At 50.5% G+C, this 14,837-nt stretch overlaps 1 long non-coding RNA gene across 1 annotated transcript; it reads left to right on the plus strand.

Moving 5' to 3' along the window:
• The first annotated feature begins 684 nt into the window (after positions 1-684).
• LOC140848764 (uncharacterized) lies at positions 685-2,453 on the plus strand. Its single transcript, XR_012129880.1, has 3 exons — positions 685-931; positions 1,112-1,273; positions 2,224-2,453. It is a non-coding gene; the product is annotated as an uncharacterized lncRNA (long non-coding RNA).
• The last annotated feature ends 12,384 nt before the right edge of the window (positions 2,454-14,837 follow it).

Below are 14,837 nucleotides of genomic sequence, written 5' to 3' on the forward strand. Positions count from 1 at the left end.
TTAAGGTTAAAAAATTAAATTATAAACATATCAAACATATAGAGAAGTACAGAGTAATAGCCACATACCCACAACTAAGCTTGAACAATGTTAACATTTTGCTATATTTTCCTTAAGTCTCCTTTGGCCAAAATGTTAAATGTTGACAATACAACTAAAGTGCCATCTCTAGCCCAACCTCTCTGCCCTCCTCAGAGAAAGCCACTAACTTGAAACTGATACATTTTCCCATTTGTGTCTTCAGACACTTGCTGTACATATGTGTCCATAAGCAGCCTACAGTGTAGTTTTGCATGTTTATAAAGTGATGTGTGAAAATGTGCTGTGGACTGGTACCTGGTGCCGGGTTTTCCTTCGCTGTACTAAGGGGCCTGCCTGGCTGCTGAGTTACCTCCATGGCAGGGGTTAGAGGAGGCCCTCTTCCAACAGATATTTATGCATTGATTTATACATTGGCCTTCTGCATGACATATCCTTTGAAAAAAGGTTCGTCTGCTTGAAAGTCACAAGTATAATGGAAACCCCTCACCTCCTAGAGGAGGAGACTAGAGCCCAGAGAGGGAAGGTAACTTGCTCAAGGTCACACAGCAGGCTGAAAAGCAGTGCCTTCTGATACCCAATCCGGGGCTCTCAGCTTCCCCACTCTCCTCTCATTATACAAAGGAGAGAGAGCTGGGCGCCCAAACCCAAAGGCTGATTTGCTCTTGCATCAGAGAAAGGCAAACCAGTCCGCACCTGGGGCCTGTGAGGAGGCCAAACCACAGCCCCTTGTGGCAGGGCACAAGGGGAGCCCTACACCTGTGCTGGCCAGTATGGCAGCCAGGAGCCACCAGAGGCTGTTGCGCACCAGGAATGAATCTAGCCCAAACTGAGATGTGTTATAAGAGTAAAACTACACACTGGATTTTGAAGACTTATAACAAAAAGGAAGGTAAAAGATCTCATTAATTTTTATATTGATTTCATGTTGAAACGATAATATTCTGGATATGTTGAAATAATCAAAATATCTTCCTAAAATTAATTCTGTTTCTTTTGCACTTAAAGAAATGTGGCTATAGAAAAATGTTGAATTATACATATATGTTGGCATTTCATTTCTGCTGGACAGCTCTGCTCTAGGCCTTATGTCCAGCGGCCAGAGGCAAAGCTTCCAGACCACGGAGCATAAGGCTGGGCCTGGAGGAGAAGGACGGTCCTCAGGAGCACTGATGGCGGAATGCCTCACAGGCCACGCCTGGGGGCTGGCTTCTGGCTGAAGGGAACACAACAGGCAAGTGTTCTCCCCCTCCCTGTCAGGGGCTCCTCTCTCTGAGGTCCTCCCACCCCAGAGCTCCAGGATCCAAGCTTGCCCTTGTCTCTGTCCTTGAGAGCCAAGTCTGAATCAGAGTGGGCCGTCTCCACCTGCGTTTCCATCCTGCACCTGTGGCCTGGATGTGCACAGACCCCGGGGGATCAGGACGGTGGGAGAACCCTCTCCCCGATCTTGGGCTTCCCTTTTCTGTAATGATGACAGGGGTGTTGCTGCCCCCGCCCCATCGTCCCCTCCACAGCGGAGTGGAGTGCTGGAGCTGGGCTCTTCCTCCCCACCACCCCCTACTTGACCTCAGGGTCCTTGGGGTCCAGTGTGGCCTGCAGAGTCTGTCCCACGTGGCAGCAGGCACACACCGGGGCTCCAGGGGGCCAGGAGGGCTGCTGAAGGGTCTGAACCTTCAGATACAATGCCTCTGGACTGTCATTGTGGGGGATGCCCAGCCCGCCCCCCCGGGAACCCCCTCCCCAGCTCTGTTTTCTTTTGCACCATCTCAGGGCTGTGATTCCAGCCAATTATTCTGTCTTCGCCAGAGTTGGCAAAGCATGACACTTCCTTATTGGAAATTCTCAGCTATCTCCCTGTGCAGCTGGGAGCTGTCAGCCAGCAGCTTTTCTCTGTTGAGGTAGGGGGAGGAGTAGGGGGAGGGGGCTGCGCTGCCTATCAGAAAATGAGAAAAATGTCAGGCGCTTAAGTGCCTATGATAGATAGCAACCTTTTCTCCCTGAGGGGAAATAGAACCCAGGAGGTAACAAATTTGGAGTTTCTAATGTATTGGGAAAAACACTCCACACCCTCCACTACTACAAAAGGTTACAAATGCACATAGTAAAAGATTCAAATAATACAGAAGCCCCCAAAGCTTTTAAAAGACCAACACATAGTTCACCTTTCCTGACCCGCCTTCACAGGTCCAAAGGCGGACTGTGACAGGAGGTACCAAGACTCCCCCACCCTGCGCCACCTTGTTTGGGGAATCAAAATAACTGAATTTTACAAGACACTTCCCTGCAGATATACCTTCTAATTTAGAAAAAGTTGTCAACAGAGGACTGTGCTCCAGAAACCACAGACTATGAAGAATGAGCATATGGGTTGAGAGTTCACTGTTTTGATCAAATAAAACCTACAACAAAGTTAATCTGACACATTGTTAATGAGATAATCATTGTTGCGCTTCATGGGAATTAGGCATTAATGGGAAGCAGTTTTTATAAATGATGGTAATTATATTGTTGCCTTTGCTCGGCCAAAATTTTCAAGTTTTTTCTTCTTGTTTTGTTACTTCCCTTGCATATGCTGTCAGTCTCCGTGATGAAGTTTCCTGTGGGTTTCTGTGCCATTTCGTCACATCACTGCCCCAACCCGCCCCACCCAGGTCACAGAGACTGCAAGGTTTTCTTGAGCACCTATCATGTGCCTCTATGTGAAGCACTTGGCTAGGGTAATCTCATTAATCCCCACCAGAGTCCCTAGAAATAGGTATTTTTAGCATGGAGTTCCCAGAAAAGAGAACTGAGGTGCAGGTTGGTTACTCAACCCATGGTCACAGAGGCAGAGGGAGCCGACCCGGCAGGTCTGACCCTGCTCTTGGGGCAAAACCATGGTGCTGGGCAGCCCCTCTCTCTTGTCCCTGGCTGGCCTCTGCTCACTGGGGACACCCTGCACCCAGCCGTTTAGGGCAGCCAAAGTGGCAGGCTATGTGGCTGTTCCGGGGGAGCAACAGCCTGATCCCTGGGTTGCCCCAGGTGGAAAGGGGGATCAAAGCAGCAAAGATTTTCAGCCACATGGACAAAGTTCAGATCCTAGCAACTCACACACTCACTGTTATCCTATCACTGAACCCCTCTGAGCCTCAGAGCCTTCCTCCATCGAACAGAGAGGAGTTGCAAGCTCTTGTGACAACCCAATGAGCCAATGTCTGCAGAGGCCTGGTACAGGGGAGGGACGCAGGAGTGGTGGCAGGGATGGGAGGTTGTGCGGCCCTTGTATCTGTGAGCCTTGGTACAGGGGCTCTAATCCAGCAGGGGCAATGAAGGAGAAAGCATGGTTTCCCACTGAGCTTTGTGACTGGGGGGCACCCAAGGGGCAAAAAAAATCACAGGCTCTCCCTGGAACTAGCTGTAGGTCGGTCCAGGTCTCATGAGCAAGGAGAACCCCCATATTCATTCCCAGTCTTCCCAAAGAGGCTGCCATTCCCCTGGTGGTCCTTTCATGCCACTCTCAGTCATATAAAGGTTAAACTCCAGCGTCCAGCCCACAGCATGGGTAGGGGTCAGCCAGCAGGAAAACCCAAAGGAAAGGGAATGGAACAGAGAGGCCGCGAACGCCGTCCAAGACAAACTCCTGCCACCTTACCATTTTGCCCTGGGCCTGCCCTGTTTGCTGTCACCATCAGGGGACAAAGAGGTTGTGTGCAAAGGTACTTTGTGTTCCTGTGGCAGGGGGCCAGCAGGGAACTCTTGTCACCTGGCCAGGCTAGGGATTCCAGGGCAGGATCTAAACTGCTGGGGTCAGCAGAGCAGTCCTGAGACGAGCCTCTTATGACACCTGGAGGTGCTTTCATCCCCAGGCCCTGCACCACAGAGGTCACCAAGACTGGAAGGGCCATCTGGGGCTGGCAGAGCCCTGGAGCCCTGGCCAGCTCCTCAGCGGGCCCAGGGGCACTGTCATTTTGGCTGCAGACAAAGCACAGAGATGAAAAGTCACAGGGCTGCATCTAGGCTTTAGGGTCAAGATCCAACTCTTGCAGTGAGAACCAGAGCAGGCTATGTATTTCCACTGAGTCCCAGTTTCCCCTACTGTGAAATGGGGCTAATCACTGGGGCTGTTAGGAAGACACGTGTGCTCTGACTTGCCTGCTGACTCAAATGAGAGCTCTGTCAACATCAGCCGTTCACGACAATAAATATAATGATAATTCCTTCCAGAAATACCTGCCGAGCACCTGCAGCAGGCCAGGCACTGTGCAGGGTGCTCTTGGAATCAGAAGGTAAATAGGATGAGCACTGCCCCTCCTCAGGGGCTCGTACAGGGTAATTCTGACCTAAGTCTGAGAGTACTGAGTGACGTGAGAGGTGTGCCAGGATAGGCATTCAGGGAAGGCTGCCTGGAGGAGGCTGCATTTCAGCTGGGCACGGGCCAGTGGCCAGGACTGTGGAGGATGGGGAAGAGAGGAAGGGCATGACCGCATGAGGAAGGAAGCAGAAGTGTGGAAGGGCACTCAAGGTTAGGGCACACAGAGCTCTGTGAGGCTGGAGGATAGAGTTCAGTGTGGACGTCGGGGGAGCATCGCTACCCCCCAAACATGCCACTCTGCCTCTGCCATGCTGGGTGCCCTTGAGCCAGTCATTTCCCATCTCTGAGTCTGTGAATGTTCCTCCACCTTTCCCTCCAAGAGCTTCCATTTTTCCTTCATTTCTCCCCCGTCTCCCTCCCACAGTGCCAGGTCTTCGGGGACTTCCTGACAGTCACTGAAGGTCTGACCAGGGCTGCATGTGATCAGTCGCAGCCCAAGCTCAAAAAGCCTCCTCTGACTCCAGTGTCGGGCTGGCGGGGGGGAGGACGGCAAGAGGACGGCCACCAGGATGAGGTCTGGGCAGAGGGACATAAAGAGAAGGCAGGCAGGCTGTGGAATGGTGAAGGAGAAAACACTAGGACAGCTGGAGCCCTCACCTGGGGGGAGGCTGGGAGCAGGAGGTTCAGGGAGACCGGATTCCTGGACCGGAAGCTGAGCCTGGCTGATGTAGGTGCAAAGCCGAGAAACCCAGCTAGGGGGCCACTCCCCGGCCAGAGGGTGGGTAACGAGTTGGTTGAAGCAGGTTGAGCTTGAGGCACCTGTAAGGTGGCGGGTCCAGAGGGGCTGGATGTAGGAGCCAGGGCTACAGATCTGGGAGTCACTAGCACGGGCTGAGCCTGGAAACCCAGGTCACCCCACCCGGCTCAGGGCCTCTGCTGATGCCATGGGGACCTGGGCTGCGAGCATGGGTGGGGGGCAGAGAGATGGAGAGAAAAGGAATGGCAGGGAAGTGATACCCCTGGGATACTTCTTTCCCCATCTGTGAAATGAGAAAAGGTGTTGACAGGGGGCTCAGGACCAGCTCTCCTCACACCTCTGCTTTCAGCCCCATGGGAGTGTCTAGGGAACAGCCTCTGTTCCTAAGTACAATCTCCTTGCCAAGACACCTGGACTCTCTCCCTTGGGAAAATCCTAAGGTGCCCCCAGCTGTGGCCTCTTCTTGCTTTCACTGTCACTAGCTCCGAATTCTTTACTCACTGGTTGGGCTGGCAGGTGAGGAGCAGAAGGACTTCTGACAGACAGGTCTGTCTTGTGACCCAGGCCTGGGTCCTGCTAGCCATTCCTTGTTATCTGTTGGGAGGCCAGGCATTGGAAGGTAGGACCAATGACACGGGGGCCTAATGAGTGACAGATGTGCTGGCCAGTGGGACCCACTCAGGCCTACTAATCCAGCCATACAAGGGGTCTTGAAGATCACCTGTCCCAGGCTCCCCACTTCCCACCCTGGCCAGAAAAGCACAGGAGGAAGTGACCTAGAGCTGACTTTTTATCTTTTGAAAAGCCTAACAGAAATAGAATATTTATGTGTGTGAAGGGTATATAGGCTTACCTAAAATGTCAAGTTTCTTTGCTGGAATTATAACAGGGAACATGATAAATGTATGTTTATTCAGTAATTACTAATTCGGGATCCTGTTTTATATGAAGCAAAACTATGGCATGCAGCTCAGAAGCTCTGGTTGGTTTTGTTTCATGCAAAATAGGTTCCTGAATTAATAATTACTGAATAAATATAATTTGATAGCCCTAACTTTTAAAACATGGAGTGTGTATGTGTGTGTGTGTGTGTGTGTGTGTGTGAAGAGAAAACTGAGGTGCAGCGGCATGTGCCCAGCTCATTGTCACATTGTGTGGCAGGGGTCACATCATGTGCTGGGGTCGTATGGCAGGGAGGGCCAGACCCCACACTCCTTGAGGCTCTAACCCTGGGTGCTCCTTGGTGTTCTGCAGCCGATGGTACAGCAGGTGGGAGGAGAGGGAGAGAGAAGTGACTCTGTACCTTCAGGCCAGGGCCCACTGCTGCCTGGAAGATAAGGGGAGGGAACCCCTGGGAATAAACAGTCTGGATTGGGGAGATTGAGCAAGGCAAGACCAACAGGTGCAGGTGACAGCAGGGAATGAGGGAGGGGAGACAAAGATGGAGAAAGAGAGACAGAGACAAAGAGAAATGAATGGAACCAGACTGGGCAGAGGAGGTGGGCTCCTGGGGCCCTTAAGGATCTCATGTGGTCCAAGGCAGATCTCACAGGGAGCAGAATGTGGCCCCAGGTCCATCACCCTCATGGCCCCACAGAGGATTGACTGGGCCCCAAAAGGCCCTGACCTGCAGAATCAGAAGGGTCTGAAGGGCACACCTCGACCTCAGCCAGCCGTGGCCTCAGCCACTGGGCAAAGGGGATGCCCTCCACAGGGGCAGGGTTGCTTTTTGACAAGCTGCCTCCCACAAGGGCTGCCTAGCCTGTGGCAGACAGTCCTTTGTTTCACAGGCCCTACCCTGGAGAGGTCTTGCTCAGAACCAGCCCCATTTAAAAGCCCTCCCCCAGAGAGTGTCTGGGAGCCCAGTCTAGTGTGGGGAAAAGGGCACCCAGCCACAAGCTCAAAGTCCACAGCTCCGGGGCTGGTCCTGCTGCCATTTCCCGGCTCTCTCTGGGGACTGCTGAACCATCCCCACTCACATGGAAGGTCTCTGGTGACTGTCTGAGCTCCCCAGCCCAGATCTTGGTGGGGGGAGCTGGGTGGGTGCTGGAGTGCTTCTTCCTTCCCCCAAGACTTGCTCTGCAGGCAGAGGCCCGGCCAGCCACAGGCGGTGGGGGCAGAGGGCGGCCTGGGCACAGGGTGGCCTCCCTGCTTTGCCTGCAGCAAGCTGTGGGGACCTGCAGGGCCCTTGGGTCCTGTGCTCAGACAGCAAGCCAGCCCCTATGTAAGGGGTGGCTGGGCGGCCTGCCCAGAGCTGAGGAGAAGCTGCCCAGGGACTGGGCCCAGGCCCTCTTGTTCAGCCAGAAATTCCAGCCTTTTAAGGATCAAGGGCCAGAGAAGGGCCTTTTCCAGGATGCCAGGGAGCAGGTTTTCCAGCATGGCAGTATCACTGGGCCTTCAATGAGCCTCCCTTGATCTTTGATTGGGTTTTCTGAAAAGGCATTTGCCTGCACCTTACAGGAGGAGCCGGAAGGCCTATGTCCACTTCTGACGCAATGGAGGTTCCTGCCCCCTCACCCAGGCCCCTGGGAAGGAATTACTTTTCAAATTAACTCTACTGAGGCCCAATTTACATACAATAGAATGTACCCATTTTAGATGTACTAGCCAATGAGTTACAAATGTATGTGCTATGTACCTACCACGATATCAAGTGCAGAACACCATCACCCTAGAAGGTTCCCTGTGTCCCTTTCTAGTCAATCACTGCCTACCTGGCCCCAGGCAGCCACTGATCCACTTTCTGTCCCTATAGATTAGATATGCCTATTTCACATGTATCAGCATACAGTTTGTACTCTTGTGACTTTTTTTGCTCCACATAATAATGTTTAGATTCATTCACATCACTGTCTGTCGGTGTTCTTTCCTTTTTTATTGCTGAGTAATATTCCATTGTATAGCAATATCCTAGATGGTCTGTTCCCTTGTTTTGGGGTGTTTGGGTTGCTTCTTGTTTTCAGCTCTTATGAATAAAGCTGCTGTCAACATCTGTGTGTAAGTCTTTATATGGATGCATATTTTCATTTGTCTTGCTTTGGTACCTAGAAGCAGGATTGCTTCTGGGTCATATGATACATGTGTGTTTAACAGTCTTTAAGAAATTACCAACCTGTTTCCTGATGTGGCTGTGAGGTTTTACAGCGTATGAATAGGAAGGCGTTTTGAATGCTGCCCTTCCCTGCTTGATTTCTTAGCCTTTTCTCTTCCCCAGAGACCAAGTCTGAGAGGGGGAGGGGGCCCCCTTGCTTCACCAGAAAACATTCCCCTCCCTCTTGCCAGCGGCTGCTCATGGCTGAGATTAAAGTGGCTGTGCTGAGCAGAGGAGGGCTTAGGATCTATTTATACCTTAGTTTAAGCAGACACATTGTTGGCTAAAATGCTGTAATTATTTCCTTTTGCTAGTTCATACCATTCCATTAGAGTGTTTTTAAACAGAGCTACTGCCACACTGTCGGCCTCACCCCGAATCCCTGCCTGCCACCCCCTCAAGGGAAAGCCATTACTTTCCAAGGCCAGGCAAGAATGAGAGCTTCTGTTCCTGAGTCCTCCCTTTTCCCCAGGGCAGGCTGACGACTGAGGTAGGCAAGGTGTATGGCTAGAGAACTTGGCTTTTTTGGCTGCCCATGGCCCACCCCAGCTCTGAGCCCCCTGTCACCTTACTCCACCTTGTCGAGAGTCACCAGAGGACGTTGAGCTCCCCTAATTCCAGGGGACACAGCTCCCCACAGAGAAAGGATGGAGCTTCCTTTTCGTGCGCAGACACCTTGCAAATTCCCAAGAGGTGGGAAAGTGCAGGAGGAAGAAAGATCTTCCATTGGAGCAAGAGTTACGGACACCTCGGAGCCTGGCGCTGCATATCCGCTCAGCTTGTCTTACTCCTGCCCCTGTCCTAAAGACTTTAGGCCTGAGCCAACAAACAGCTTCTTTGGGATAAATTAAGATCTTCATTGTAAGACTCTTGGGCTCTAATCCCTCTCAGATCTCGGGATACCTAGGAAACCACTCTCCCCAGCTGGGGAAAACACTGCTGCCGTTTCCAGAGTAGCTCACTTGCCGGCTTTCATGCCCTGACTCCTTAGGCAGCCCTTAGTGGCGAGATTCCTCCAGTCCCAGCATCTTTTAAGCAAGTCCGCAGATGACATGGCCCTGGACGTGGAGAGAAAGGGGCAGATCAGAGGGGCTTCCAGGTCTAGCCTGGACAAGGCAGGTGGAAGGGAACACCTACTATGCCTGGGAAGGTTTCATGAAGGAGACGCACTTCTCGGAATTGATTTAATGCTATGGGCTCTAAATTCAAAAGGCTCCTACAGTAAACACCTAGGCTAATTGGTCCCTAGAAGATCAGGGCTGCCAACCTTGATTCCTTCCAAACAGTGATGTGTGGAGATTCTCTGTGACCTCAGATATCTGTTTGAGCCACTGAAGCAGCAAACCTATTGTTGGAAAATGGGATTTCCAGGGAGGGTACGGGGGGGCGGGGGGGGTGCCTGCCTCATTACAGTACAGAATAAACACCTGCTGGTCATCTCCAAACTCTGTGCTTGGCTTTATTTATAATCCTAATTACACCCTCCAGGAAGAACAACTGCTGATCAACCCAGTTACAAATTAAAGTTAATAAAATGAAGAAACGGCAGTGAATGATCCACAAAAATGTGATGATCAACCTCCGAGGAGCCCACTGTGATCTCGGGGCTCCAGCTGCCTGTTCTCCCCAGTGCCCCTCAATCCTTCCAGGTCCCCTTCTTTCCCTCGTTGGCTCAGTTGATGTGTTGTCATCTCCCATCAGGGGCTGTCAGTTCACCAGGTGGATCCCCAACTCAGCCCTCTCCCTCGTCATTGCCTTGTCAAGGGGCCACATCGCTGTCTGTGCCCTTGTGTGGGGTGAGGCTGCTGGAGGTGGAGCCGTAAGAAGCAGAGACAGGGAACAGGGCCCGGACATCTACCCTCCTTCCCAGGTCTCTTCTGTTCTCCTTTGTCGCTCCCTTTCCTTCTCACTGGGTCCCTCATTTCCCCTTATTCTCCTGCACCCTGGGGCTGACCTCATCCATGCACCCTGAATGTTCTGAGAGGGGCCCTGAATTCTGCGCATGTCCCACGTGGTAAAGCAGGCACTATCCGCTTTGCTTAACAGCACGGGCAGCTTAAACACAGCCTCCAGCTTTTGCTGAACCTTTCATTCTTCTTTTTGTAAAGAGAGGAAACTGGAGAAGGACAGTGGGGGACAGTCCTCTCCTCACAGGCCTGTTGTCTGTGCACTGGGCTCCTCTCTGCCTCCGAGTCTCCTGCTGCAACATTTAGAGATAGCAAATCTTCATTCCTTGCAATCCACAGCACACCCGGATGACTGGTGTAGTTTTACCTGGGAGGCCAGGGAAAGCATGTGGGTACTGGGCCTCTTATCTACAGCATGCAGGAAGGCACACAGTCTGGTGTCCTCCCTCTGAGCCTTTCTGCCGGCCCCCGGAACTCAGGCATCATACGCATACCAGCCCATCAAGAAAAATAGCAAGTCCCCCTAGGGTTTGTGGTGATCCTCCAGCATGTCCCGGCTTGCTCTCGCCTCATATTTGCACGACTCCAAACTCTTGGCTCTGTCTCCCTAGCCCTGGCCCTTTGGACTAGGGGTTTCTATCCAGTCCTACTAGCCTTTGGCTCTTAGAGTTTCTAGATGGGTGTTGATGTGGCTCACTGGGGATGCCCAGGTCCTGCTCTGCCTTAATAGAAGCTGTGCCCTGGCTCCAGCCCTGCCATCCCCAAATATCCACACCAGACTCTTGGCCTCTGCTGTGAGGAAGCCAGACTGGACAGCCCAAGTGAGGGGGAGATAGAGTGATCCGCAGAGGGGCAGAGAGGAAACTAGCGCTGCCTCCAGGCACTCATGCCAGTGAGCGCTGATGTCAAGGTGTTCCCCCTCAGACTGCAGGCACCTGACTCTGGGTGGCCACCCACCCCTTTGTACCTGTCTGTCTCACTGGCTGGGTCTCAGGCTCTGTAAGGGCCGGCTCACGTCTGATTGGCCGCTGGACCTGCACCACCAAGTGTGGGTTGGGACCCAGTTTTTGTTGAACAAATAAATAGATGAATGAACAAGCTCTTCCTTCATTTCCTTCCATGGTTAATGTCAGCCTGGTTACATAAGGCCCGAGTGAGAGCTTTAGGGTCATCAAGTCCCACTAATTCTACTTCTTAAACCATTCCTCCGACCAATGCCTACTGCTGGGTACTGTGCATTTCTTGCCACAACCAGGATCTGACTGACTGATTGCCTGGACTCCTTTTTTTAGCTCTTTTCTCCCACCTGTCCATCTTCCCCACTGCTCATAGTTATAACACACATCTAATCATGCCAGTCCTTTGTTTAAACGCTTTCAGTAACTTTCAATTTCTCACAAAATAAAGTACAATTCCTTTAGACCCTCCAGGATTTGGTCCAGCCTACTGTTCCAGCCCATATCTTTCTGTGTTCCTCTGTGGACCCAGTGAGCCAAGCCCTTGGAGTTCCTCACTGTTTTTCAAGCAAGTTCTTTCCTCTCTAGACTCCACACCTTCTATCCCCTTTGCAAAAGCTGCTCTCCACAACAGACCCACCCTTTTGGACTGACTGACCCGTACTAGTCCTTTAAGACCCAGATGAAATGTCACCTCTTCTATGATGCCTCTAATATTGTCAGCTCATCATCAAACATTGCTACATTGCATTCTTATACATCATTGCATCTTGCAAATATCTCTAGAATGGTGGCAGCTCAGAGGACATTGCAGTTCTTTGCTCCATGTCTCTTCTGCATGAGCACAGAAACTCCTAGAGGGCAGGGCCTGTGTCTGCACTAAAGGCTGGCAGAGAGCCTTGTGCATGGTAGGAGAGGCAGTATACTTTAGGCTGTGTGTCCTCGGGCAAGTCTCTTACCCTCTCTGTCTCTCAGTTCACTCATTTATAAAACTGTCATAATAATAGTTCCTGCCTGAGGGAATCCTCAACAATGAGAATTAAATGAGTTACTACTCGTAAAGTGTGTAGAAGAGCAGTGCCTCTCACACATAAAGCCCTCAAAAATTGTTAGCTACTGTTATTAACTATGGTCATTAGGCCCCCATAAATGTTTTCTGAATGAATGAGTAAAGGAGAGCCTACGGAGTCAAACAAGGTACTTTTCTACCCATAAAGAACATTCGATACCAGAGTCCTTCTGCTGAGATCCTAAAGCCAGTTCAAGGTACCACCTGTGTCACCTGGATTGACAGTATCTCATCTGTGGGTAACAATTCACCACTTCTTCAGGTTGAGCAGAAAATTTTTGGCTGAGGAGAGGCGACTAGAGAAAGTCTGTCATGCTTGTGGGGTGAAGGATGGAAGGACAGGCCTTTGCAACTTGGTGACGACAGTGGTTCTGAAAGTCAGCAGGAAAGTGGTACCAGAGTTGCCCATCGATCTGTGACTTATTCACAAATCCCTCCGTGACCTTTGTGAAGGATGTGAACCCATGTTTATTCAGCTGCTAAATGACAACGAACTGCAGGGGCAAACAAATCCCCATGTCTAAAAGCCTTAAAGACAACTGAGACTCCTCCCCTGCTGTTTCCTCAGGGAATGATTATTACTTGGACCTTGGTTCAAATTCTGATCTTATTATTCACTATTTGTAAGATGCTGCTATATCCCTGAATCTTGCTGACTTGTCACATGAAAAGAATTGCCATCTCACATGGTTGTTGCAAAGTTGAAATGAAATTAAATGGAACAATTTACACAAAATAAAGGTTTTGTGATCAAAGGTGTGTACAAACGTAGCGTCTCAATCAATTTTGAAATGATGCTGTACCCAGATCTAATAAAAATGCTCACCTCCTAAGCAAGAAAAACAATGGCAGCTACAGGTATATTTCTCATCCTTACATTCTAGTCGGCAGAAAAAAAATCTTGAACTGAATAGGTACTGTGGGCTAGACATCTCGTTAGTGGCTAGAAACACAGAGTTAAAAAACACAGTACTTGCCCTTACGTAGCTAACAGTCTAGGGAGAGACAAGACAGCAAATGTTTAGTACTGAGTCAAGTTCTGTAGGTAACATGGGTGTCCTCACAGAGAGGAAGCCCTGAGCTGAGATGGGACAAGATGACTGGTGAGGTGGTTCAGGAATGCTTCTGGAGGAGGTGATGTTCAAACTAAGTCTTCAAGGAAGAGTAGAAATTATCCAGACAAAGCAGAGGAAAGGGAAGCTCATTCTAGGTGGAGGGATCAGCATATGCAAAGATTCTGGGGGCACAACCAGCAGTCCCCCTCTAGCAAGAGGAAATTGCCTGACAAGGGTAGAGAGTGAATACCTTTAGCAGGGAAGCAAATGAAGATAAGGGGAAAGCAAACCAGCCTCATATCATGAAGAGCCACTGTCACCAGGCTCAGGAGTCCTGATTCTATCCTGAAGGTGATGGAAAGCCATTGAAGCTGGCAAGTAGAGGGATGACCTGGTGGCATTAGTGTCTTGGTCTGTCCACTCTGAAGGCCATGTGAAGGATAGGATAGAGGGCAGAAGACCAGGAGGGGACTATTTCAGAAATGCAGGAAGACATTCTCATCTGCAGCTACACTGAGGCCACGAGGAAGATGACTCCATGATCTAGATCCACAGGCAAGTTGACAAATACATCCCATCATGTAGTGGATTCTCATTAACAAATGGCATCTGCGTCCTTCCAACACACCAGGCTGGGGGAGCCTATTACTGGTGCTCCCACCAGAAAAGAAGGACGTGGAGGTAAGATTTGGAATGGAAGATGGAGGTCCAAAAGGATGCATCTCCAAATGTTTATAGAGATTATTTCTGGGTAGCAGGATTATGGGTTATTTGTATTCCTTTTCCTGTAATAAACATGAGTTTATTGAGTTTATATATACATTTTTTTAATTAAACATTTTTAGAATTAAAAAATAATCAACCCGAGATCTTTGGATCAATGGGGAATTTGAAGATCCAGAATATTCACAATAGATGATCTAGATTTGGTCTGGAATCAGTGAGCACAAGATTTAGCAGGAGGGAGCAACATCTTCCACATGAGGACAGAAGTGCCTGTTTCAGCGGGATCCTGGTGAGCAGCGTCAAGATCCTCAAGAAGGCAGCAAGCAGACCCATCAAAGTCACAGGATGACCAGTGAGTCGGGCATTTGGTAGCGGGATGGGGAGCAAGAGCTCGGCGTACAGACAGATTTTCAGTAGGTGGCTGAAAGACGCGAGGGGAAAGGTTGTGTAACCAGGTTGTGGGGAAGGAGAATAGTGGCCTATTGTTGAGACCCGATAAACAAAATGAGAGCGTTCATCTTGGGGGCGTGAGCCTGAAATAAGTTCCAAGACAGCTTAATGATCCATCATAGGTCCTCTCCTGGGCTGAGTCACTGGAGAATTATATTAACCCAGCTCAGCCCTCATTGCCTCAGCGCCTGCAACAGAGCAACAGAGATACCGCGGTTGAGCTGCTTCATGATAAAGTTTCCAGCCTGTGCAACAGGAGAGATAAAACCAGCCAGCCTCATCAGTCGTCTTCGGACAGGCCACAGTCCCCTTCAGTGGTCTTGTTCAGGATTTGCATAATTAGGCACCCAGTGGAGGTAAATGCCTTCCTTCTCCACTGATACCGTACTCTGCTGCGCTCTCACTGACGAGGTGTAGGTGGGCAGCTGCTGAATGGGCCCAGGTCTGCTCCGAGCAGCAGCAGTGCCCGTGAGGAGGAGCCTGACTTTTGCAGGAG

This window comes from Manis javanica, chromosome 4 (assembly GCF_040802235.1).
Source record: "Manis javanica isolate MJ-LG chromosome 4, MJ_LKY, whole genome shotgun sequence".
Classification (NCBI taxonomy): domain Eukaryota; kingdom Metazoa; phylum Chordata; class Mammalia; order Pholidota; family Manidae; genus Manis; species Manis javanica.